General features: G+C 41.9%; 1 protein-coding gene across 1 annotated transcript in view; it reads right to left on the minus strand.

The window, feature by feature from the left end:
• ACOX2 (acyl-CoA oxidase 2) overlaps positions 1-26,659 on the minus strand; it is a 1,215,466-nt gene that overhangs the window by 954,855 nt on the left and 233,952 nt on the right. The gene's annotated exons all lie outside the window — the stretch shown is intronic.

Here is a 26,659-nt window from a genome sequence, read left to right on the forward strand (position 1 = left end):
GGCAAGAGTGTGAAAAAGTGTAATGTATATATTTCTGTATATAAACTCTATTCTTCATAAGCTTGAAATGTGAGACTGTAACTTGTAGGTTAATACAATATGTTTGTGCATATACCGTAACTTGCTTGTCTTTATCTGTTTGTAAGTTTGGAGCTTTTCTCCCCAGGCCTCCACTGAAAATGGACATGTATCCAGTCGGACTATCCCAGTCAACAAATGTAAAATAAATAAATAAGTAGCTGAAAATATTTAACAGGAGAGCTACTAACCCCCAACCATAAATTATAGCTGATGTAATTTAAGCCATGCAGCTATTCCCCATTTAAAGCAAAATTCAAGAAGAAAGTTATGCCTTCAAATGAAAATGTATTATACTAACTGTTCCATTAAGGGCTGGCTTTAAGTGAAATGGTAGTCAAGGTAAAGGGCGCCATATTGCCCCCCCAATGCCCTTAGTCCACTGCTACAGAGACACACACACACACACACACACACACACACACACACACACACACACACACACACACACACACACACACACACACACACACACACATCCCCCCACTGCCCACGATCTCCCCATGACCTTCCCACATCATAAAGATTACTTTTTTCCTATATTTTTCTACTTTTTATCACATTATGTTTTAAGCTTCAGCTTTTTCTTACATTCTTTCAACATACCCTAAGTGGGTCAGACTGTACTGTAACAACTGTGGAGGAAATAAATGAATTAAGTGGGGAACTAGGAGTTGGTATACTCCCAAAAGATGTGAGGATTTTAGGTGTTCTGAGGTCCTTTCTGTTTTTTCCCAACCTTTTGATCCAATGATGGCCTGAACAAAAATAATGACTATTGAAAGAACTTCAGTCTTATTCTTCAGCTTTGCTTTTTCCTGTATCCTTGTAATGCATCTTAACTGGCTAAAACTGCAATGCAATATATGCAGAAAAAAATAATCAAATTAAGCCAGGGGTCTCTGAACCACTAGTCCTCCAGAAGCCATGAGGTTATAGATTCACTGAGGTGAATGTTAGAGCTTTATTCCAACCTTTTGATCTGGTGATGACTTGAAAAAAAAACAAGTTAAGAAATTCAGTGTTAAAGTCTTTTGGCTTTTCCTGGTTAGGTGTTGCCACAGCAGATCTCCGGTCTGCTTATGATTGGCAGTGGATTTTTACTGTGTCGAATTGTCAGCCTGGCACCCAACCTTCAGAAAAGGCACACAGACATTCACACACCTACCTGCATGTCTTTGTAACGTTCTGTCGCTCACGGGGAGGACATGCAGACTCCACACAGAAGGCACTCCAGCCGAGAATCGAACCAGCGAGCCTCTTGCTGTGAGTCGACAACGCTAACCACTGCCCACCACGGCTAAAGAAATTCAGTGTTATTCTACTTTATTCAAGAAATAAAGTTGTGTCTGATAAAACAGTAGGTCACAATAAACTTTTAGTTATGTACTCACCATAACTTCAGATGTTTGGGATCCATCTCGCCTACATTCTGACTGATGGGTTCGGAGCCGATCCTCGGCTCCGACTCGGCACGCTTATGCCAAAGAGCGAAGTCTCTTATTGGCTGAGCTTACTATATCCCAGGATGCACCACTACCAGTCCCCCAGATCTAGTTTGTCCGCATACATGCACACACGCATGCACTGCTTATATAACATTGACAGATGATACAAGATAAAAACAGTAGAACCAAAACCGTTCAATCTCTTCTGATCTCCAAGGCAGGGGGAAGGAGGGTGGGTATTAGGAATGTAGGCGAGATAGATCCCAAACATCTGAAGTTATGGTGAGTACATAACTAAAAGATGTTATGTGATCCTATCTCGCCTACATTCTGACTGATGGGACAGCGTGCCTAGCACCTAAATCCTGGGTGGCTCACTGGAAAACACTCCTGAGTACCGTGGAACCAAATGATGCTCGTCCTTTAGATGCCACATCCAATTTATAGTGGGAAATGAAAGTGTGCGGGTTGGACCAAGTAGCCGCAGCACAAATTTCAGAAATAGCGAGCTTGGAATGGAATGCAATAGAGGTAGCCATAGCTCTAGTAGAGTGAGCTTTGACAGATGTTGTAAGTTGCTTATTTGAAGAGGAATAAGCTTGAGTTATGCAATCTCTGATCCACTTGGCAATAGTAGCTTTAGTGATGGTTTTACCCAGTTTATTATCTGAAAAGGACACAAACAATTGATCTGTTTTCTGAATTTGCTGAGTCCTATCTAGATAGAAGCGCAATTGCCTGTGAACATCCAATGTATGGAAGGTGTATTCCGCTTTGTTTGAAAATTTTGGAAAGAAAACTGGTAGCTCTAAAGATTGTTGGAGACAGACATTAGAGCAAACTTTTGGGACAAAAGATGGATTAGGTCTAAGTGATACTCTATCCTTGTGAAAAATCAAGTACGGTGGTTTGATAGATAGGGCTTGAAGTTCTGAAACTCTTCTTGCAGAGGTAATTGCAATTAAGAAGGCAGTTTTCCAAGACAGATATTTCAACTCACATGTAGCAGCCGGTTCAAAGAGGGAAGATGTTAAGGCACGAAGTACCAAATCAAGATCCCACGGAGGCGCAGGATGAAAAACTGGGGGTCTTAAAAGCACAGCACCTTTCATGAAAGTTTTACATAATCTGCTGCTCATCAATGGTGGGTCTGTGGAATCGTGAAATTTGGAGATAGCTGCTAGTTGGACTTTAATAGTAGAGACTGAAGATCCTTGATTAAACAAGGATGTTAAAATTTCAAGACCTCTGGTATCGGGGCAGTAATAGGGTCTAATCCTCTGAGTTGAGCCCAGATAGCAAACCTCTTCCACTTACTGTGATACAACTTCTTAGTGGTGGGTTTGTGGGCTGAAGATAAAATGTGAATAACTTCCGGGTCCAAGGTGTGATTTCTGACTATAGTCGGAAGTGGAGGAGCCAAGCTGTTAATTTCAAAGTGTGAAGGGACTGGTGCTGTTGTCCCGACTGATGAACCAGAAGGTCCGGAATTAGGTCCAAGAACCAAGGACCGTCCAGAGTATATTTCTGTAGGTAGGGGAACCATACCTGACGAGGCCAATCTGAGCAATTAGAATCATTGTGGACCCCAATTGGGAAGCTTTCTGGATGACTTTGGGGAGGAGTGGAATCGGAGGAAAAGCATAAAGCAGTCCTGTTGGCCAAGGTTGGACTAGAGCATCCGTAGCTGTCTCCCCTTGACGCGGGGTCAAGGAAAAGAACCTTTTGCACTTCGTGTTTCGTGGTGTTGCAAACAGGTCGCAGCACGGAATCCCCCATCTTTTGAAAATCTGAGCTGCTACTGCTTCGTTCAGAGACCACTCGTGAGGAGAGAGAATAGTCCTGCTCAGTCTGTCTGCCAATACATTGGATTTGCCTGGAATGCGGGTCGCTACCAGGAAGCGCTTGGTAGCCACTGCCCATTCCCACACCCTCATGGCCTCTCTGCAAAGGGGGTAAGATCTGGTCCCTCCTTGTTTGTTTAGATACCAGACTACCGACATGTTGTCTGTGTGGATGGCGATAATGCCTTGAGGGAGAAAGTTGTGGAGGGCTTGTAAGGACAGAAGTACAGCCCTCATTTCCAATACATTGATATGGAGAGATGTTTCGTTGGGAAGCCAAGAACCTTGAACTGACCTGCCCAGACAATGCCCCCCCACCCCATCTGGGAGGCATCCGTAGTCAAGGTGGCCACCGGAGGGGGTATAACAAAGGGTCTTCCCTGATTCAGATTGGATGGCAGAAGCCACCAGCGGAGTTCCCGTTTGCACGTTTCTGTAATCAGTATGTGATGGTTGAGGGGGAGATCTTGAAAAGACCATTGTGTCGATAATAGCCACTGGAGAATCCTCATGTGCAACCTTGCCAGAGGAACTAGGAGAACCGTGGCAGACATTGAACCTAAAAGTTGCAGGACCATCCTGGCTGGGGCTTTGGATCTTAGAAGCAGGGCTCGGACCTGATTTTGTAATGTTTGTATCCTTTCAGTAGGAAGGAAGATCCGCATTAATTTTGAGTCTATCTCTGCTCCTATGAATCTTATGCGCTGAGAAGGCAGCAAGACAGACTTTGACCAGTTGAATGTAATTCCCAGGGAAACACCCAGGAGATGGTGGCTTGTAGGTTCTCTAGTAGTAGATGCCTGGTGGTGGCAGTCAGGAGCCAGTCGTCCAGATAGGGAAACACTTGGAATCCGAGACTCCTCAGGTGAGCAGTCACTACTGCCAAACACTTGGTGAACACCCTGGGGCTGTGGTGAGACCAAAGGGCAGTGCACAAAATTGGAAATGACTGTCTCCCAGGCTGAAGCGCAGATACCTCCTGGACGCCTGATGTATCGGTATGTGATAATAGGCGTCCTTGAGATCTATGGAGCACATCCAAACATCTTTCTCCAACAATGGGAGAATGGATTGATAAGTGACCATTCGAATTTGGACTTCATGACGGACTGGTTTAGTTTGCTGAGATCCAAAATGGGTCTCAGGTCCCCTGTCTTTTGGCACTAAAAGAACCTTGAGTAATTTCGGATCCGATCTGGTCTGTGGGGACCGGTTGGATGACTCCTTTTTCTAGCAGCTTTGAAGCTTCTACGGCTGCAATTTCCCTTTGACTGGGTGGTGGGTCCGGGATTTTTTTGGACGGTGGGGGTGAGCGTGTAAAGGGAATGGTGTAACCTCCGGCAATAATCCGAAGCACCCATCTGTCCTGAGTAATAGACTCCCAGGCTTTTAGGTGCTTGGCAAAACGGCACCCGACTGGCTCCGGAGCAGCACAGCCGGGCAATCCCTCATGGAGTGTGGGAGGCTGAAGAGCCACGAAAGGACTCGCGGTCTCCAGTGTTGCGGGGGCCTCTGCCGCCTCTGGGACGGCGTCTTCCAGAAAAATTTCCCCGTCCTCTGCCTCTGGAAGGGGAATCTTCATAAGGCCGAAAGGGAGTGGAATAACGTGCTCCTACGGCAGATAAAGTCTTTCCCTCCTGCTCACAGCGGGTAAGAGTGTCTTTTACCTTGGGTCCAAACAAAGAGGACCCATCAAAGGGAGCGTCGGCAAAGGAAGACTTGAAGGCCTCCGCGAAATGACACAAACGGAGCCAGGCTTGTCTCCGTAGAGCCACGCCTGTGCCTGCCGCTCTGCCCGCCCCTTCGGCCGCATATGAAATGAGCCTCATGGACGAGTTAGAAATCGAGGTAAGGATAGCCAACTGAGAGCTAACCGACTGGGCTAGCTGCTCAGGTAGGTTACCTGAGAGGGAGTCTGAGAGCTCCTTGACCAGATCCCTCTGTAGTCTGGTGAAATGTGCCAAATAATTCAGGGACCTCAGAGTAAAGGCCGCTGAAGTCAGGGTGCGCTTCCCGTACTGGTCCATGCTCCTAGACTCCTTATTAGGAGGATGGACGGACGTTGAAGCCTCTGCCACGTCCTGCTGGGTAGCAGATGCCACCACCATGGCATCTACAGCCATGCCTTTCATTAAGAACTCCTTCTCGGGTGGGGCAGACAAAAATTTGTTAGGGCGAGAAGGCACTGGTTCCACAGTATCTGGATGTTCTCACGCCCTCCGACAAACCAAATCCAGGAGCTCGTCGAAGGGCGGAGACACCCAGGAGGCAGAGGGCTGAGCCCCGAAGGCCTTGAGGAACACCGACTCATCAGCGGAGGGGGGTTTGGAATTCCAGCCGCCTCGTTGCTTGAGGATCTCTAGAATGTCTGCAAATGAGACATCATCCGAGGATGACTTTGGGGACCCCCTCCGCATCATCAAGATCAGTGTCCGATGTAAGAGACTCATCGGGGGAGTCCACGTGCTTCCTCTTGCACAATCTCTTCCTTGGGGGCTCCTCCGAAGACAACTCCAAAAGACCCTCAGGAGGAGGGGAACCCCCAGTGGGGGTAACCTCGGGCCCCGGGGCTCCGCTGCCTAGAGACAGGGGAACTGCCAAAGACCCAGTCTCCATGCCCAGGGAAGGTGCCGGTAAAGCTGTAGAGATGGCGAAGAAGACTTGGCCAAGGCACTCCTCATAGCTCTGAAGGCCGGACCCCAGAATCCTGGGAGGGTCCAGTCTCCGAGCCATGATAGCAGACGGAAGTCCCGCGGTCGAAGCACCGAGAGGGCGGCTTGGAAGCGACAGCATAGGTCCCGAAACGTCACCCCCGGGTCCGGCCGAAGAAGTCCGTGTGCTAAACTCGGACCCGAAGGCCGGGGTTGGAGTAAGGGTCGGAGCCGACCCTAGGATCTCCACTGGCTCCATCAGCACCTGCTCCGGCGGAGCCAAGCGGTCGGAGGAGGAATGGCAATGGAATGGGCTATCGGCTCCGAAGCCAATTGGGTCGGAGCCGAAACAAATTTCTGAAAGACTGGGGACTGGAAAAGTCTTTGGAGCACCCTGTCTATGTCCGAATCTGACATCCTTGATGACCTGGAAGAGACCGAATGGGTCCGAGTAGGTCTCTCCAACGGCTCCAAGGGACTAGGGGACCGGCTCCGAATCGACTCAACAATTATCGGCGCCGAAGGAGTGTCCAAACCAATTTCCATCGGTGCCGAAGAGGGCTTCGGCGCCGAGGAGGAAGTGTCTGAGCGGACAACCTTCATCGGCTCCGAGATCAGTGGAGCCGATGAAGGTGACCCGCCTCTCGATGCCCCAGCCGTCGGCTCCGAACCCAGAGGAGTTGAGGCTGGAGGCATCGAGGCAGACCGTTCCGCCCTCGGCTCCGAAGTCCGTGGAGCCGAAGGAGAAGCCTCCCTATGTCTTTTGGCGGTCGGTTCCGACGGACTGGTCGGAGCCGACGCCCTTTCTTTAGCAGGAGAAGGAGAGGAAGCTAATGCCTCTTCAAATGAGGGTTTAATAAGGCCTTTTAAAATAAGTTTATTTTTCCTCTCTTGGAGGACCCTCGAGGAAAACGCGTGACACACGCTACAGGACTCCTGCAAATGTTTGGCGCCCAAACAGTACACACAGAGAGAGTGGTCATCTGTAATAGACATTTTGAAGCTGCACTTAGTGCACTTCTTAAAACCTGAAGGCCTAGGAGCCTGTGACATTATGGCAACCAATCAAGTGTAACAGCCAAAAACAAAACACACTAACTATCACAGAGAAAAACTTTTCTCTCTCTTTTTTTTTTTTATAACCAAGAACTGTCACAAAGAAGAAAAACTAGAAAGGATCCAAGAACCCTTAAATAAAAACGGAACTTGAAGACAAAGTGACTGACAGGGGAAGGCCCTTCAACTGAAAGGGAACCTCTAGTCAGAAAAAAAGGTGCAATCACCACACAAATACTTCACAAAAAAAAATCCAGTCATACACAAAAAGACGAAATAGCCGTTAAAACAGCTTTTTGTTGAAATTCTAGGAAATCCCTGACAGGAAAGTAAGTGAAAAACACTACTTAGCTCAGCCAGCTTGAGACCACGTCTTTGCTTGTTAGCGGCAAACGAGATCTGGGGGACTGGTAGTGGTGCATCCTGGGATATAGTAAGCTCAGCCAATAAGAGACTTCGCTCTTTGGCATAAGCGTGCCGAGTCGGAGCCGAGGATCGGCTCCGAACCCATCAGTCAGAATGTAGGCGAGATAGGATCACATAACATCTGAGCAGACATATGCTTGCAAAGATACATAAATCATATCTGGGAATAGTGCTTGCCTCCCTATACTCAAATAAAAGAGAATCACCTTCCAAGTATCCCTCTGGTGTTATACTGGGACAAAGACATAGATGGCTGCAGTTAAATTTCAAGTGTCTGCTGGCAAACATATATACAGCATGCCTCCGTACCACGACCTCCAAAAGACAACCACCTTGTGTGTGGCATTCTGATGTTAGACTGGGATGAAACTGAAACAGAACAGAGCAACATATTTCAATCTACTGCTCTCAGGCATATATAAAGAGCTAGCCTACTCACACATACACATGCATGATAGCTATCTGTATATGTAGCTAGCATTTAATTGTCGGGAAAGTGAAAAAAAATAGTGATCACAGTAATGTATTCAAATTTTGTTCCTAAACCATACACTGCCCCTAGACACTCTATAGTGACTTTCTATGCACACTTCTGAGGTTTGTGAAAAAGAAATAATGACCCACTGTCCCCAGCCTCAACATAAGCCATGGTAACCTCCTGTGTTCATCTCTAAAATGTAAGTGGAAATTTAAAGAAATAATAACTACACTGTCCACAGCAGCCAAACAGAAGCTATAGCAGCCTCATGTGTATACTTCTGAGGTTTGATGTGAGGTATATTAAATAAGTGTTGACTACACTGTCCCCAGATCATGTAAGCTACAGTGATATTTTGTGCACACTTCTGAGCAAGGCTGCTTTTTAACTAGGTTAGTTTTAGAGCACAGGCCGCTACTAAGACTGTGTCAAAATTTACACAGCTAAGGCTGTGATGACCATGAGACCCCCAGAAGCTCTGAGGTTCTGGCTGTTCTGTTCAGTAATACATGGCAGTCTTGCTTTTGAAACATAATCACTTGTTAACTTGTATATCTCCTACTGCTACCCAAAAGAGTTATGTATGCGCTCAACAATACTGTCAATATTGTGTGTGTGTGTGCGTGTGTCCATAGAAAAAAATCTGTGATATTTTTTTACACACACACACACTCACTCTCTCTGACACTGTCAATGAAAGTCAGGTCTATCATAAGATGCAGTGATTTGTTTGTAAATTTTTCCACCCATACACACACATACTGACACTACCCAAACAAGGAAGATGTATTGGAAGATACACACACACACACACACACACACACACACACACACACAGACAAACAGACACACACACACACACACACACACACACACACAGACAAACAGACACACACACACACACACACACACACACACACACACACACACACACACACACACACACACAAACACACACACATTGCATGCTTATCTACATGCAATCTGAAATAATGCCAATTTGCCTACATCATGTTTTTGGGGTGTTATAGGAAGCCAGAACACGCTGATTAACCCACAGAGATACAGGCAGAGTATACTGACTCCAGACAGAAAAAAAACACACAAAAAACTCATGGTTATATATTATCTGAGGTGGATTTACATAAATATATACAGATGTACATCCAAACATCAAAGTATACAAATCTTAAATGGTTAATGACTGAGTCCAAAAGACTGAAAGCCAAAACACTGAAAAAACAAAACACTCACGCTTTGTTTGCAGGGGACAAACTCCTAAGACCCCCATGTGGGCGGCTGCTCCTCCCCCTGTTAATTATATATACCAACACAGAGATTGTTCTACAGTGGGAAAGGGCAAATTCCCTGATCCTCAATGTGCACAGTCTTGCAAGTACTTAACACTAGCAGATGCAATCAAATGCAAATGTTCGAGATAAGAAACATTCAATTATATGGATTGTTCCCACATACATATATACATATATTTTTTTCCCCTAAACTTCTGATTAAATGATGGCTTGAACAAAAATCATGACTAGGGAGATAAATTTACACTTACTCCTCTTTGGCCTTTTCATGCACATTTTAAAACACATCCAAATTGGCTAAGATTGCTTTACAGTAACAGTGAAAGAAATAACTGAGTTAAGAGTCTGGGATCTTCTCGGTCCCCAGAAGCCATGGAGCTCTAGATGCAATAAAGTGCATTTCAGAGGGGTTTTTTTTCATCCTTTTATCAAATGATGGTCTGACTCAAGGCTGAGGAAATAATACAAAAGTTATGTACTTACCAGAACAACAGATCTGTGTTGTCTATTTCCATCCTTAATCAACTGATGGGTTTTAGATTTCACTTGCGCCACTTTTCTGAGACCTAGGATAAAAACATCTGCACTGGAGCTGCAAGATTATATAATGCTGCACTGATGGCAGCCCATACAGTCATATCAGAAACCAGAGGAAAGAGTGAAAATGGAGGAAAATTCAGGAAGGATGAAAGCAGGCAACACAGATCTATCATTATGGTAAGTACATAACTTTTGTATCTGATGCTGTCATTTCCATCCATTCCTCAACTGACGGGACAGAGTACTTAGCACCATGGCTGATTTCATGGAAGAATGTTTTACAGTATGACAGAAATGAAAGCCGCCGTATCTCTGGAAAGCAAATCTAATCTGCAATGGGAAATGAAAGTACGAACATTAGACTAGGTGGCAGTAGCTCAAATGTCACCAATCGAGGCCATAGAAAAGATGGGTGAAGAAGTGGAAAAAGCTCTTGTTGACTGTGCTTTTGGTGGTTTAGGTAAAGCTAACCATTTCTGCTTATGTACTGTATATGAGAGACATAGCCTGTCAGCCCTCTAGCCAAGGTACCCTTTGAAATGCAATGACCATCCTAGCTTTAGAACAAGAAACAAACTGATCTGACTTCCTAAAAGGTCTGATTTGATGAAGGCAGAAATTATATGTGCACATCCAATAAATGAAGCATGTATTTTTTTCTTTATTCAAAAAATTTGGGAAGAAAACTGGTAAATTAATACTTTGATTGAGAGTCTGTGAAGCAATTTTTGGCAAAAAGGAGGGATTAGTGTGTATAGAAATTCTATCATTGTGGAAGACAATATATGGAGGTTGCAAGACACAGCTTGCAGCTCCGACACCCTTCTAGCTGAAGAAGCCACTACAAGAAAAGGGTTTTCCAAGTCACAAACTTTAAATCCACCTTAGCATCAGGTTAAAAAGAAGCTTGGGTTCAGGCTTGTAGTAGCACATTCATGTCACAAGGAGGAGCAGGTTCCTTGAGCAGAGGTCTACGACGAAAAGCACCCCTCAGGAAGCCTTTACACAACTTAAGTGAAGTTAAGGAAGAAAGACTGGGGGCAATAGTGGATCAGAGCATCTATCTGGGACTTCCCCTAGGAATCAGGGTAACGAATCTGCTGCATTTGGAATTGACAGGGAAGCAAAAAGATAACAGCATGTTTGGTCCCACTGTTAGATTGAGAGATCACATGTGAGGCAGCAGAATAGTTCTGCTCAGTCTGTCCACTAGAATGTTGGTCTTTCCCAGTATGTGCATTGCTGTCAGAAAGCGGTTGGAAGATACTGGCCAGTGCCACGCTCTCATTGCTTCTTGACAGAAGCATGTTCCCCCCAGATTCTGGGTGTACCGGACTACTGACATGTTGTCGGTCTAGATAGAAATCACCTCTTAAGGAAGGACATCCTATAAGGCCTGCAATGTTGGAAGGACTTTCCTCATCTCTAAGACACTGATGTGATGCTTGATCTCTGACAGAGTCCAGATGCTTGTGATCATCTTTCCCAAGTAATGTCAACCCCCCCCCCGACCTAGCTGAGAAGTATCCATGGTTACTGTGGCTTTGGAGTGGGAGGGACAAGGGGATGGCCCCACATCACCTCTAGAGACTGAATTCACCAAGTTATATGATCTCTGCAGATCCTTGTTAAACTGATTGGAAAGGTCAATGGGTAGGGTGTGATGGCCCCTGATGTCTACTTTAACACCCTCCTATAATACTTTGCCAAAGGGATCAAAGTAATGCAGACTGACAGCAATCTTAGAGGTTGAACACATAATTTGTCCAGCAGCATCTGATAGGAAAAAAGTTGTTGAGCCTGACTTCTTTAACCTGTTCTCCCGGTAACCTTGCTATTTGAGTGGTTGTGTCCAAATGGACTCCTCGAACTCCAGAAGAGTAACAACTGGGGATAACGGAGATTTGTCCTGGTTCACTGTAATTCTCATGTTGGAGCAAAGCTGCAGCAAATAGTTTCTGGCCCGAACCAGTAGAGACAGGGTAGGAGCAGTAAGGATATTCTACATAGGGGAACTCTTGCAATCGGAGATAAGCTGCAACCACTGCCATGCATTTAGTGAACATTTGGGGGGCTGTGGTAAGACCAGTGGGCAGGGCTCACACCCAAAACTGAAGGGACCTCTTGGACCGGCTGTCCATTTTTATGTGGTAGTATGCATCCTGAAGGTCTATTGAGCACATCCAGTCATCTTTCCTTAGAAAGGGTAGGATAGACTGTACCATGACTCTGTGGAACTTTGTAGGTTTGACATATTGGTTCAAGTGACTGAGGTCCAGAACTGGTGTTAGGTCCTCATTTTTTGGAATTAAAAAGAATTTGGAATACGTTTCAAACCCTTGCCAGTCTAGTGGGACGTCATGGATGACCCGCTTGATAGCAGCTATTGTTTTAAAGAAAATTTTTATTAATTTTAATATATTTAAAACATACAGACAGAAAGGAAGAAATTCAACATCCCATACTGTTATACAATGTTAGGAACACATTGAATTATCAAGGTAATCTTATACAAGTGACACATTAACAGTCTTGGTATTTCAATAGCAACATTCAAGGCTATCCCAAACACTAAAATTCTTAGCATGATTTATAGATCTTATTCTGATCACTACTTTTTCAGTTTTACATGGTATTGCTGTTAAATTTAAACATTCTTTGAATGTGGGAACCTAGTTTGATTTCCATTTTGTGTAATAACTATTCTAGGTACTGCCAGTAAACTAAAGAAAATTTTTTATTGTTTGGCTTTTGCAGATAAAAGAAGTGGAACATTAATTAATATTATTAATCTAGTTAAAGAACAATTATCAGAGCATAACCTCTTAAAAAACATACTTATCTCTTTCCAATATATATCTAATTTTTCACAATCCATAAACATGTGCGTCCAGTCATCTTTTACAAATTTACATCTCCAACAAACTGAAGAAGTTGTTTTACTAAACATAGAGATTTTACAGGGAGTAACAAACATTCCATGTATATATTTCCACATAAAAACTTTCCAGTATAAACTTGAAGAAGTTGACTAATCAATTTAAGTAACAAAGGTTTATTCTTTCCATCTATTGAGTCACTCAATCGGCTACTACTTAAACAGTAAAGCAGAATAGTAGTTAAAATGCAGAAATAGTCAGCTAATCACAACGTCACTCTGCAAATCTGGCTGAATAATTCAAAAGACAATAAATACTCCCTTTAAAATAAAAAAGCAGTTTAATTCTCACTTAGAAGTTTGAATTTGCGCTTTCGTCCTATTTAACAGGACTTCTTCAGATTCAAGATGGCCAACTTCCTTTTATAGTTTCTAGAACCAGGAAACAACATCATACTCCTCTAAAAATGCTTCCCGTGGCAAAGAATAAAATCAAAGATAAAAAAACAATTTACAACAATGAAAGCTTCCCTTACAAAAACCATAAGATGAAAGAATATATAGCCAACGAGCTATTCAAGAGTCCCAGTAAAACGAAAAGACCGCACAGGCACTAATGCTGAAAATCTCTCTCTTTATTTTTCACACAATAAAAAACTGCTTCTGGTTAGGTTAAGCGCTTTCATCTACAGACGTAGATTTCATCAGAACCACTCTAACCATTGTTAACACCCTTTTTATATGATGTTTAAATCATCAACTACATTAATTAAAAACACTCAATACTTAATTTATTAACATTTAAAGTGCACTGTGCTGGATTCCCTACTACTAACTGTCTATAATGTACTAACTACTTTAAAAACTACTGACTAACAAACACACTTAAAAAATATGTATTTTTAAAAAACAACAATTTATATACATCTGGCAATTCCTACATACTGTAAATGTGAATTACTGACAGATGACTATATTAGTTACTTCATATCCTAATAAATATTTATGTGCTCATAGACAATTAAAACATGTATAAAATTAAAAAATTTACCTAACACCCAATTAACCTTCTAACATGGGTTTGATAGAGATGTATTCATTTAAACCTGGATACTCTGATGCATTTAATTTGATCTGCCAGCGTGTCTCTTTTTCCAATAATTTCATCTTAATATTACCACCCCTGGGATTCACTTGAACCTGTTCAAGAATGCCAAACTCAAATCTCCTACATTCATTATTGGCCTCACAATGCCTCCATAGTGCATTATTCATATCTTGTTTCTTCATTCTATAATAATGCTCATAAATTCTGTTTTTTAAACATCTTGAAAACCATAAGATACTTGAAGTGGAATATTACAAAAAAATATAAAATAAACATGAAAATGAATTATGAAGAAATCACTTTCAAAAGAAATACTTTATATCCTAGCCTCTAATACTGGCTTTAGTGCAGTAAAATCATTGATTCCTGGAGGGGTGGTGGGGGTTTGCAAGCATTTAATTTTAACTGCCAAAAAACTTCTTTTTCTTCTAATAATAACTTATAATTGCCACCCCTCGGGTTAATGTGGACCCTTTCCAAAATGGCAAATCTGAATGCATTACAGGTGTTGTTACTTTCTATGTGCCTGAACAAAGCATTCTTCCTGTTTTGTTTCCTAATTTCATAGTAGTGCTCATAAATTCTGTTTTTTAGGGACCTGTCTATTTTCCAGACATAAAATGCCGGACAGGTGGAGCACATGGCCAAATAAACTACACCCTTTGTACTACAGTTCCCATACTGAAAGATGACCATAGTCTGATTTGTATTTTCTAGCTGTATTTCTCCTTTGAGATATAAATGTATTCCCACTGATTACAACATCCACACTTCTTGTTCCCCTTGTCTCCTGCATACTTTCCTTTATTCTTACTGTCCAATAAGTTAGCCTTAATATTCCTACCTGTTTTATATACAAATGTTGGGCTATTTCCGAGGAATTTATAAAGTTGAGTGTCACTCCTTAGTATATTCCAGTTCTTTGTTATCACATCTTTTACCATAGGAGAATAAGGGCAATATTTCAAAACCATAGCTCTACTAAAATTAATTTCTGATGTATTTTTGTGTACAGGGGTAAAATCCATTCCCAATAAGGGTTTGTACAAAGCTATCCATTTAGACAAAGTGCAGTCAATGGTCTCTCTAATACGTTTCTGGGGGTACCCCCTCTCCAAAAACATACTACCCACCGTACATAATTCTTAACCACTTCGGTATAGTCAGATGTCATTCTTGCTGCCCTAATACATTGTCCTTTAAATATGCTTTTTCTGTGAATAGGGATGACAGCTATTAAATTCCAAGTAAGAATTACTAAAGGTGGGTTTACGGTCGATGTTGGATTTAAACCCTCTATCGGTGTGTGAAATGTAACAATCTAAGTAAGCTAAACCTTCCAAATCATAAGTATGAGTGAACTTAAAATAGGAACATTTGTTGTTAAGGTATATAACAAACTTCTCTATATTCTCAGTTTCTTCTTCCCATAAAAGAAAACATAATCAAGGAAATGTACATACAGTTTGAGACTCTTTTTGTAGGTGAATACATGTTGGTGTTCCCATTCATTTAAAACTAAATTTGCAAATATGGGGGCACAAGAGGCCTCCATAGCAACCCCTTTTATTTGCTTAAAGTATTCATTCTCATAAAAGATAAAATTATTTTCTAATACAATAGTCATAAATTCTAATGTAGTCAATATCTTGTCATTGTCTAAATTGGAGTGCTTAACCATTGACTGGTGAAATAATTCCAACCCCTAATCTTTGGGTATGGAATTAAATAAGTCCACCACAGCAATGGTAACAAATTTTAAATCTTTATTCCAAAGTTCATGTTTCAATTTCCCTAAAAAATCCCATGAGTCTCTGAGTATGTGGGGGATATTGTCGTGTGTGTGTGTTTTAACCAATTATCCACCACTACACCAAAAGGGAATGTTTTGGACTTACTCCCGGAGACTATCGGTTGGAACGAGGGATATAAAATGTCTTTATGCACTTTAGGCACTCCAAAGATAGTGGCTAACATAGGATATTTGACTTTCAAAAAATTATAAGTGTCGAAAGATATTCTTAGGTCCAACAAAAATTCTTCCAGCCATAAATCAATGTGCCTGTATGCTATATTGATCTCATTTAGTGAAACAGTTTCATATACTAAAGTGTTGTACTAAATCTCATGCATTTTGTTGGAATAATCCATCTGATCATATAGCACAACCCCCCCCTCCCTTGTCAGGTTTCATGACCTGACCTCTGTATCATTACATATCTTTCAAAATAAATCTCTTTCTGTTCTGTTTAAATTAAAAACTTTTTCTTTTTACTCTTTAACTCTTCTTGAATTTTGTATAAATCTTCAGAAATTAGTTTGTTCAAAGTGACAAGAGTAGGGTGTAAAGAGGGGTTAAAGGTGCTTTTTTTGTTAAGGCTTGCATTAAAGTTCCCTGTTCTTTGTCTTTAAAATATACAGCTAAATTAAGCTTCCTAAGATATAATTTAGCTTCTATAAGGGAATCAACTAACTCAAAGTTAGTAGTGGGAACAAACTTCATTCCCTTTAGAAACAGAGAAAACTGATCTTTGGTTACTTCTCTATCAGTATAATTAAAAATGTTAAAGTTTTTGAAACCTTGAACAACTTTGTTAAATCTTTCTATCTCCATTCTTTGTTGAACTGGTAGATCCTGTGTGAGGCCTTTTATGAATGTTCCCAATTCCTCCCCTGACCCGAATCCCAATAATACCCTTTGTTTCTCCTGTGGTAATGGTTCCTGCCATCCTGAAAATTTCCAGGACCATAATTCTGGTTGTAATTTCCATCTGGTATACAATTCCTTTTGGGATAACTTTCCCTACTTCCTACATTACATCCACTGAACTTGTCAGTTGACCTAAATGTCAGAAGTATAACCAACAAAGTCAACGATCTCCATGCCAACATAGACTTGTACCCCCCAGATATTATCCATTAACATATATTATCCCACATTATCATTCTGACAAAAACCTGGCTTAAACCACAAATTAGCAGTGAGCAAATCCTCCCTACTGGTTACGATATACTAAGAGTAGACTGGTTAAACAAGAAAGGGGGTGGTAGAGCTCTAATGTTTAAACAGCATCTAAACATTCAGATCCTAAACATATCAGCACCCCAAATTAGCAATGAAGAAATAATTTATACCAACCTCAAAATAAACCAAAATAAAACCATTAACATAATAAGATACTACTTTCCACCTGGCCATAATATCCCTCCACTAGAAAACGTCCACAGTTGGGTTACCCACCACCTTCCCCAATAGACCATAATTTTAGGTGATTTCAATATTGACTGGCAATCCTGTTGTGGCAACAATCCAACCCATTACCTAAACCTTCATGGTTTCACCCAACTAATCCAGTCACCTACCAGAATAAATAAAAACTCCAACAAGCATACTACTCTGGATTGTATACTAGTCAGTAAGATCCCCCAGTCATTTACAGCAGGATGCCTGTCGGATATCCTCAGTGATCATTCCCCAACATTCCTACTCAAAAAACACCTATACCAAGTTAAACCTGTCATCTATCGGCAAATACGTAATAAACTAAACTTTAACCCACTCACAGTCATCTCATCCCTCAAAGACTGTAACTGGAATCCACTAAAGTACCTCAGCCTAGATGATGCAGTTACATTTTTCAATACTACCTTCCTAGGCATCCTAAATAACCATGCCCCCATAAGACTTACCAGAACCAAAGCCCAATCCTCCAAATGGCTACAGAAAACCACTAGACCAGTAAAGAAAAAACAGAGATACAGCCTAGGATCATTGGTGCAAAACCAAAACCCCCTCAGCTAGACAGAAATTCCTAGAACTATGCAACAGAGTCAAAAAGCTAATAAAGCAGGACAAAATCCAATACTACCAGCCTGCCCTTAACTCCTCTCAACACAACCTCAAGCAATTCTGGTCCTCCATAAACACCATCCTCCACCCAGGTAAAGTCAGTACCCCTCCACCTAACATACTCCACTCCTCAGAAAATATTGCTACCTCATTCAATAAACACTTCACACAAACTGTACTATCACTAGCTAGACAACACAACCCCATCCCCTCCACCCCACACCTTTACCTAGTAATCTCCCCACTGTCTTCTCTTTTTCTCCTATTCCTACCTCCAACATAAAAAACTCTTAACTAAATTTAAACCCACTAAACTAGCAGCAGACAACCTCTCAACTGAATACCTACAAATTGCAGCTGACGCCCTAGCCTACCCAGTCTCAACCTTGATTAACCGATCTCTATCAGAATGCTACGTCCCTACACTATGGAAAATATCACACATTATTCCCCTCCACAAAGGCGGCCCCTCCACAGAACTCACTTATTACCGACCCATAGCAATTCTCTCTCCACTCTCCAAAATACTAGAGAGATGCATTCACTCTCAAGTCTTAGAAAGGAGGTTGTTAGTGAGGAGGTAGTCTAACAGTCAACATGGTTTCTGGTCAAACCATAGCACTACCACAGCCTTTCTCGCTTTTACTAACACTATCCTTCAGCATAAAAACAATGGCTGTCTCTCCTCTGCAACTTTCCTAGACCTATATAAAGCATCTGATATCGTCCCACACAAACAACTCATCTCTGTTCTCAATAACCTATCCTTTTCTCAATCAGTCACCAACTGGTTTTAGAGCTACTTGACTGGCCGCCAGCAATCCGTTGTATGGCCGAATGATATATCTCCCCAACTACCTGTCTCTACTGGTGTTCCCCAAGGATCCATCCTTGGACCCTTACTCTTCTCCATTTTCACCAATAATCTAGTCACTGTCACCAGAAATGGCTCACCCATACAATATGCAGATGACTCAACCATCATCTGCTCAGCCCAGTCCCTACCCAAACTGCAAAAGGTCACACAGGATGCCTTTTCCTCTGTTGAAACTTGGCTATCTAATGCCCAGTTAATACTCAATCCAAACAAAACTAAACTCCTCATCTTCCAACCCACCAAACATACTCAAACCTACTCTCACTTTAATAACACAGCAAAAAACATGACCACTATCCACCCAACAGATCACACCAAATTGCTAGGAGTTGAAATAGACTATCTCAAATTTGACATTCACATATCCATGATCATAAAAAAAGTCCACAAAAAACTAGGAGCCTTATACATAAATAAACAATTCCTCACCAAAGCAGCCAGGATTTCAGTTGCAAATTCGCACCTTATCTCCAGCCTTCTTTACGCCTCTCCAATATATACCAACCTAAGGCAAAGCGATCTAAATAAACTCGAGACCTGCTACAACAAAATTACCATGTTCGCCACCGGGGCATCCTACCGTAGTAACCACTGTCTCTCACTTGCTGAACTTGGCTGGCTAGAACTCCCTCACCTCCTTCAATGGTATCAACTCTCACTCCCACAAACTAGTAAACCATCCTCTAAAAGTTCCATCCCTCCAAAATCTACTCCAGCCCTATCTCACCACCAGACTACTATGATCCAGCAACAGAAATCAATTACAGGTAACTAGAGCCAAAAACTCTGCTGGAGAAACACTTTTCTCCAGCTCAATAGCCAAATTATGGAACACCCCCCCACAATAACCTCTGCACCATCAAGCACCCACTTCAAAATTGTACTTAAAGCTCACCTAAAAAATGCTGGTTATGCCCTTGTAACTCTCCTCACTAGCATCTCCCACTCCATCCACCCTCAACCTCTCTTTCACCCCACTAACCACCTTTGATTACAGCCAACTCTAATGCTTGTACACCTATTATTTATAATACTGTCCTAATTTCTTACTGTAACAATGTTAATAACTGCTACTTACTTAGAATACATGCCATCTTAGAAGGCACAGATATGTGTCTACTATATGTACTATGTTCTTCATCAGGAACTATGTTTGTATTAATATTACATTGTGGAGCTTTTCTCCTCCGGCCTCCACTGAAAAAGGACCTGCATCCAGTTGGAATTTCCCAGTCAACAAGTGTAAATAAAATAAAATAAAATAAATAAATAAATAAATATTCTCTCTATTCACCTGCCTGTGACGATTCCATCTATAAGCATTCTGTTCCCTATAGTGTGTAGTGTCTTTAGCTATTTTCTTTTCTTTTAAACTGAGTAGTGCTAAACTTGTTAACTGTATCAAACTGTTTGTTGTAAAAGTGTACCCATTGGTCAAAGAGTAAATCTTGAGTAATATCAGTGTTTAAACTTTCCACTTCAGTTAACAGCATACTTAATTTAGCATCATTATGTTTCATTAACAATTTCATAAAATCGAACCCAAAATCATCAAATAAAGCATTAAAATCATTAATAGCTTCCACAGTGTAATCAATACCCATACGTTCATTGAATATTCTGAGTCACTGTGGAACTATTTTCAATTCAATACATTTTTCAAAATAAACATTATCAATTTGTAAGAGCTTAATGCTAGACAATTTCTTTTCCATAAGTAATATTTTGTCCTTTAAGGAACCATAGTTTTCTTTTTCAACACTTTGAAAAGGGGTGTTATTATTGTCAAAATTCAGAATGTTAGGGCCTCCAAAAGAGAAGCCAGTCTTTAAAATATTGTCTAACTTACAGTTCGTAGAATCAAGGCCTCTATGCAAACAAGCATTCTCGGTAACAGTCCCAGCGCCTGCTCCTGTACTGGTCATGCCAAAAGTGTGTGTGGAAGCAGCTGCATATGTCCGTATATCCGTTTATATCTGAAATGACAGGATGCTGATGGTTCAAAGGGGGTTTTGGTTAAAGCTTGAAGGACAGCTGTTAGATCCTTAAAAGGGGGTTTTAGCAGGAGGAATCCCTTTAAGAAAGCTTTACAGAGCTTGTGAGCCATTAGTGGAGTTAGAGAGAGAGTTTGAAATCGCTGCCAGATGTAGGTTTACTGTAGAAGCAGAGGAACCAGATTGAAAAAGTGTGTTCAAAAAGTCTAGGAAGTCAAGAATGGGAGTGGTATAAGGGTCCAGTCCTTTATTCAAGGCCCATTTGGTAAATTTTAGCCATTTGCACTGATATAGTCTTCTGATAGCAGGTTTGTGATGTGCCATAAGTATACATTGGACAGGGGGAGAAAGAGAAGGATGCCTGGCAATCATGGGAATTTGCAAAGCCAAGCTGTGAGCTTGAGACTTTGGAGATTGGGGTGAAACATGCCCTCTGGGTGAGTTAGCAGATCCGGAACTGAGTCCAAGATCTATGGTTTCTGTATGAGATGAGGTCATAGGAAGGGAAACCAAACTTGTCGAGGCCAGAAAGGGGCAATGAGGATTACTGAATTCTCCATATTTTTAGCTTTCCTTGGGAATTGTAAAATTAGAGGAGTAGGGGGAAAGACATATAACTGACCCGGAGGCCAAGCGTGGAAAAGAGAGTCTCTGGGTGACTCCCCGGAGGGGGAATTAGGGCAAAGTAACTTCTGCACTTGTTGTTTAGGGGTGAAGCAAATAGGTCGCAGCAAGGTTGGTCCCAATGACTAAATATCCTGTCCACCACTACAGGGTTTTGGAGACCACTCGTGAGGCATTAAAATTGTCCTGCTCAATTTGTCCACTATCACGTTGGCACTTCCTGGAATGTGCATTGCTATCAGAAAGTGGTTGGAAAAAAATCACCCATTGCCAAACACAGCGCTTCTCGACATAATGGGTAAGATTTGGTTCGCCCTTGTTTGATGATATACCAGACAACAGATATGTTGTCTGTCTAAATAGCAACTGTTCCTAGAGGAAGGGTATCCTGGAATGCTTGCAATGCTAACATCACGGCCCTCATTTCCAGAACACTGATGTGCAAATTGGACTCCAATGAGGACCATGTGCCTTGGACTGTGCTTCCCAGATAATACCCCCCCCCCCAAATCTGGGAAGGATCTGTGGTCACTATGGCTTGGGGCTGAGGTAGGAAGAATGGGCGGCTTTGGAGAATCTGGGAGTGAAGCCACCATTTGAGGTCTTGTTTGCAACAATTGGTATTCAAAATTGGGTAAGACATTGGTTGATGCATTAGAGACCATTGTGTTGCTAGTAACCACTGTAGTATTCTCATGTGAAACCTCGCTAGAGGAACCAGAGTGATTGAGGCAGCCATAGAACCTAAGGTTTGAAGAACAAATCTCGCTGGAATTTTGTTTTGTAGAATTTGTCTGACTTGCACCCTGATACTTTGTAGTCTTTCTGGAGGAAGAGAAGCAATTCCAGAAACAGTATTTAATTGGGCACCAATGAAATTTAGATGCTGTGAAGGCTGAAGGTTGGATTTTTCAAAATTTATTGTAATGCCTAGAGATGAGCAAACATTTATGGTGTAATCTCTTGCCTGTTCTAAGTGATGCCTAGTGGTAGCAGTGAGGAGCCAGTCATCGAGATACAGCAAGACTCGAAATTCCTGCAGTCTGAGATAAGCTGCAACAACTGCCATGCATTTGGTGAACACCCTGGGGGTTTTGGTGAGACTAAAGAGCAGCACTCTGAACTGTAAATGACTGGCTCCTAGCCAGAAGTGTAGAAAACTCCTGGAGCTTTTTTCCATTTTTATGTGGTAATAAGCATCCTGGAGGTCTATAGAGCACATCCGGTTGTTTTGTTCCCAAAAAGGAAGTATGGATTGTACCAAGACCATCTGGAATTTGGTTTGTTGAACTGTCTTTTGAATTGGCTGAGGTCCAAAATGGGTCCCCAGTCCCCTGTTTTTTGGGCACTAAAAGGAATCTTGAGTAAACCCCGGATCCTGTTTGGTCTGGTGGGACTTTTTGGATGATTCTTTTTTTGAGCAGTTTTTGAATTTCTAAGACTGCTGCTTCCCTTTGACTGTGTGGAACATCTGGGAGTTTTATCTGTGGTTTGGGATTCACAAACAGTGGAATTCTGTAACCTCTGTATATTATCTCCTGCACCCATTTGTCCGAAGTTATCAGTTGCCAGGCAGGTAGGTGCAGGGATAATTGGCCCCTGACTGCCTCTAGAGGAAGGCAATCGGGCATCCTTTCAGGGATGCTGATAGGAAGTTCGGAAGAAAGATTCTCTGGACCCCTGATTTTGCGGTCCATTTCTCCCCCTAGGGTGGCATCTTCCATTGCTTCCTTCTCTGCCCCGGGGGAAGTCTTTGCCTCGTGTGTCTTGGAAAGACCCCTTGGACTTTCTAAACCATAGTCTCCCACTGGTTTGGTTCCTTGAATAAGGCCGCTGAGAAGTGGAGACACTTATGCCTACGGCAGATAGGGTCTTAACATCTTGCTTACTTCTGGCTAGTGTATCTTTACACTCTGGGCCAGAAAGGGTGGATCCATCAAAAGGAGCATTGACAAACAATGATTTAAATGGCTCTGCAAAGTCGCACAAGTGTATCCAGGAATGCCTTCTAATGACTCTGCCTGAACCAGCTGCTCTGGTCGTCCCTTCAGCTGCATGTGCAATGAGCCTCATAGATGAGCTGGAGATAGCATCTAGGGGTGCTAGCTGAGAAGAAACTTCATCACGTACCTCTTCAGCCACTGCTCTTGAAAGAGTATGTGAAAGTTTTTTAATCAAATCTCTCTGTAATCTTGAATAAATCCAAACAGGAGTTCCAGCCACGATGATCGTAAAAAAGCAGTTGTAAACTCCAAATTAGAACCAAAAGCTTTTATTGTACCAATAAGAAAGATAAGCGCTTTCGCGTAGGACACCCCACGCTTCTTCAGATAACATTATACAGCGCATAATCTCCTTGAATATAAAAATACGCGGGAAAAAAGCCCTTTAGTATCAATTAATTAAACAATTAAGTATCAAAGTCAGTAATAAAAGGCACAGTGTAAAATACACTAAAACCACTAAAACCATCCACAATAGGTGTTTACATTATGTTGCTTGACTCAATCGTCTATTGGAAATATATTGTGCTAGCGAGGACAATATAACTTATCAAGTCAACTCAAGCACATATAAATATTTAAAGCTTAATATTAATAAATTTGTACTATTCAAGCAATGTATATAATTATGAAATAATAGAAAACATACATAAAATATATATACAAAACAGATTCAACATTATTTAAAAAATATGGCTAAGCTGGACTTTCTTTTTCATTAATATACTAATTCAATAGTTAATACATTGGCTCTAATTGAGGTATAACTACACATAAGAAAAATGTGTGTATACACATAAACCTAAGCATACATACAAAAGAAACGTATGTATATAGATAAGTATTTATTTTTCAAGTATAGGTTTTATAGATATAAAATAATTCAGGCCAGGAAATAAATGTGCACTGAACTTCAGGATCCATTTCAATTCTGCAATTGCTAGTTCATTGTCTGAATCACCTCCTCTTATGTTATCCTTCAATACCTGTAAAACTCTAAAGCGAAAGCTATGTGAAGGATATTCTAACACATGTTTTGCTAATGCATTGGTTTCAGTACCTTTATGCATATCATAGAGATGGTTATATATCCTGTCCTGTAGCCTTCTTTTGGTTAAACCCACATAGAAGACTTCACAGGACAAGCAATCAGCAAGGTATATTAAATTGCATGTGTTGCAAGTAGCATGAAACCTAGGAGTAAAAATCAATGTACTAGTGGGGTGTTTGTATATCTGATCTTTGGTAATATACTTACACCTATTGCATTGATTACAGGCAAATGTACCCAGAGGCATATCTAAATCATTAGCCAAAGCATTTGCAGCATGATGGTCTTTACAAAGAATTTGTTTTAGGTTCTTACAGTTTTTAAACAAAAAAACAGGTTTATGACCAACCAAAATTCTAGTCTGTGGGTCCAATGTCAACACATTCCAATTCCTACATATCACCTGTTTTATGTTATTAATATCACTGGTATACTTAATAGTGTATTTGACACATTTATCATTAACGTTTGTTTCATTTTTGGTGCTAAATTTTTTAATACCCTTATGCAGACTACTCATTCTGTTAGTCACATTGGTTAAAGAAGTCAAATGGCCCAATACTTCTCCTCTAACACACCTCACCATTGACAAACAATGATTTAAATGGTTCTGCAAAGTCGCACAAGTGTATCCAGGAATGCCTTCTAATGACTCTGCCTGAACCAGCTGATCTGGTCATCCCTTCAGCTGCATGTGCAATGAGCCTCATAGATGAGTTGGAGATAGCATCTAGGGGTGCTAGCTGAGAAGAAACTTCATCACGTACCTCTTCAGCCACTGCTCTTGAAAGAGTATGTGAAAGTTTTTTAATCAAATCTCTCTGTAATCTTGTAATGTGTGCCGTAAAATTCAAGGATCATAGAGCGAAGGTCGATGAAGCACAGACATGATTCCCAAATTTATCCATCATCCTAGACTCTTTGTTAGGAGGATGGATAGTGGGACTCTCTTCAGCGAGTTCCCTCTTGGTGGCAGCCGCTATCACCATGGTGTCAACAGGGATTCCCTTAGACCAATGTGGTTCCTCTTTATGTGCAAATAGTACTCGGTCAGGTCTCATGGGGATTGGCTCTATGGAGTCTGGTATCTTCCACGCCCGCTGAGCAATCAGTTTAATAAGATCGTCAACAGCTGGAGAAATCCAAGAAGTTTAGAATTGGGCATGAAAAGTCTCCAGGTATACTGATTCCACTGAAGAAGACTGAGTGGATGTCCAATCACCCCTCTGTTTCAGGATTTCCAGGATATCCCAAAGGAAACATCATCAGGGGGTGACCTGGGCTAACCTTCCCCTTCATCGAAGTCAGTATGTTTAGTGTAAGACTCCTCAGGGGAGTCCAGGTGCTTCCTCTTACATGTCCTCTTCACAGGGGCTTCCTCAGGGGGGTCTGGGGAAGTATCCAAAGAGGAGACCACTAAAGTGGGAGTCACCTGGGACTTTTGTGCCCTCTGTCCTGTGGGTGAGACTAATGGAAGCTCAGGTCGAGAGGAAGAAGAAATATGTCTCGACAAGAATGGCGAGGACTGAGAATCCCCAATGGATAATGCCTTCTCCATCATCTGGAAAGCAGGCCCCCCCCCGTACAAGAATGGGAGCCCAGAACCGAAATAGACCCCTATGAAACCGGGGTCACACCCTGCACTGAGGAGACTGCCTCTGGAAGAAGAGCCTGGGCCAAAACTACAAGGGCCAAGGTACAGAGAGGCATAGATAGCTCCGAGGGAACCGAAAAAGTACCTTGCATCTCAGACCCAACCAGAGAATCTCGACCCCGGGAGGTTTCTGGTGCCAAAAGCTCAGAGACACTCAAGACTGTTCTCAGAACCGAAGACGAAAAAGCTATCGGAACTGAGTCAGTCGGAGCCAGGAGTGTCGGGTTCGAAGGCTCCAAAGGCTCATCTAGAGTTGGAGGAGGAGGGTATGTTGGGGTCATGGGATGGACAGTTTAGATGTTAGATTGGCTCAAAAACGAACATAATCCTCTCACCACAAGTAGCTGATCCACTAGTCTCATTATATCAGCCTCTGACAGACTCTTAGTAGACTGTATTGATGCAGTGGAGGGAGATCTGGGTGGTCTGACTTCCACAAATAGTTGTCTCTAAAGGGGTCCACAGATGGTGAGTAAGACGTTCTATGGAGCGCAGGCAGCCCCAATGGCTTAGGTACCAGTATGTCAGTGGGTACCGATATAGAAGCTGTCGGGTCTGAAGCCAATTTGGTCAGTGCAGGCCAATCTTTCGGTGCTGATGAACGCTTCTGAGCAGAAGTTGTTTTTGAAATTTTTCGAGATGGTTCCACAGCCTTCGGAACCAAAGATTACCTTTTCTTAGAACCTTGAGAAGATGAAGACATGAAGCTAGCGCTCTCTTTGGAACCAGATATGGCCTCGTCAAATGAAGTCTTTAAAAGCTCTTTTAGTATTAGTTTGTTTTTTC

The sequence above is a fragment of the Protopterus annectens genome, chromosome 7.part1 (genome assembly GCF_019279795.1).
Source record: "Protopterus annectens isolate FY-2018-M chromosome 7.part1, PAN1.0, whole genome shotgun sequence".
NCBI lineage: Eukaryota > Metazoa > Chordata > Ceratodontiformes > Protopteridae > Protopterus > Protopterus annectens.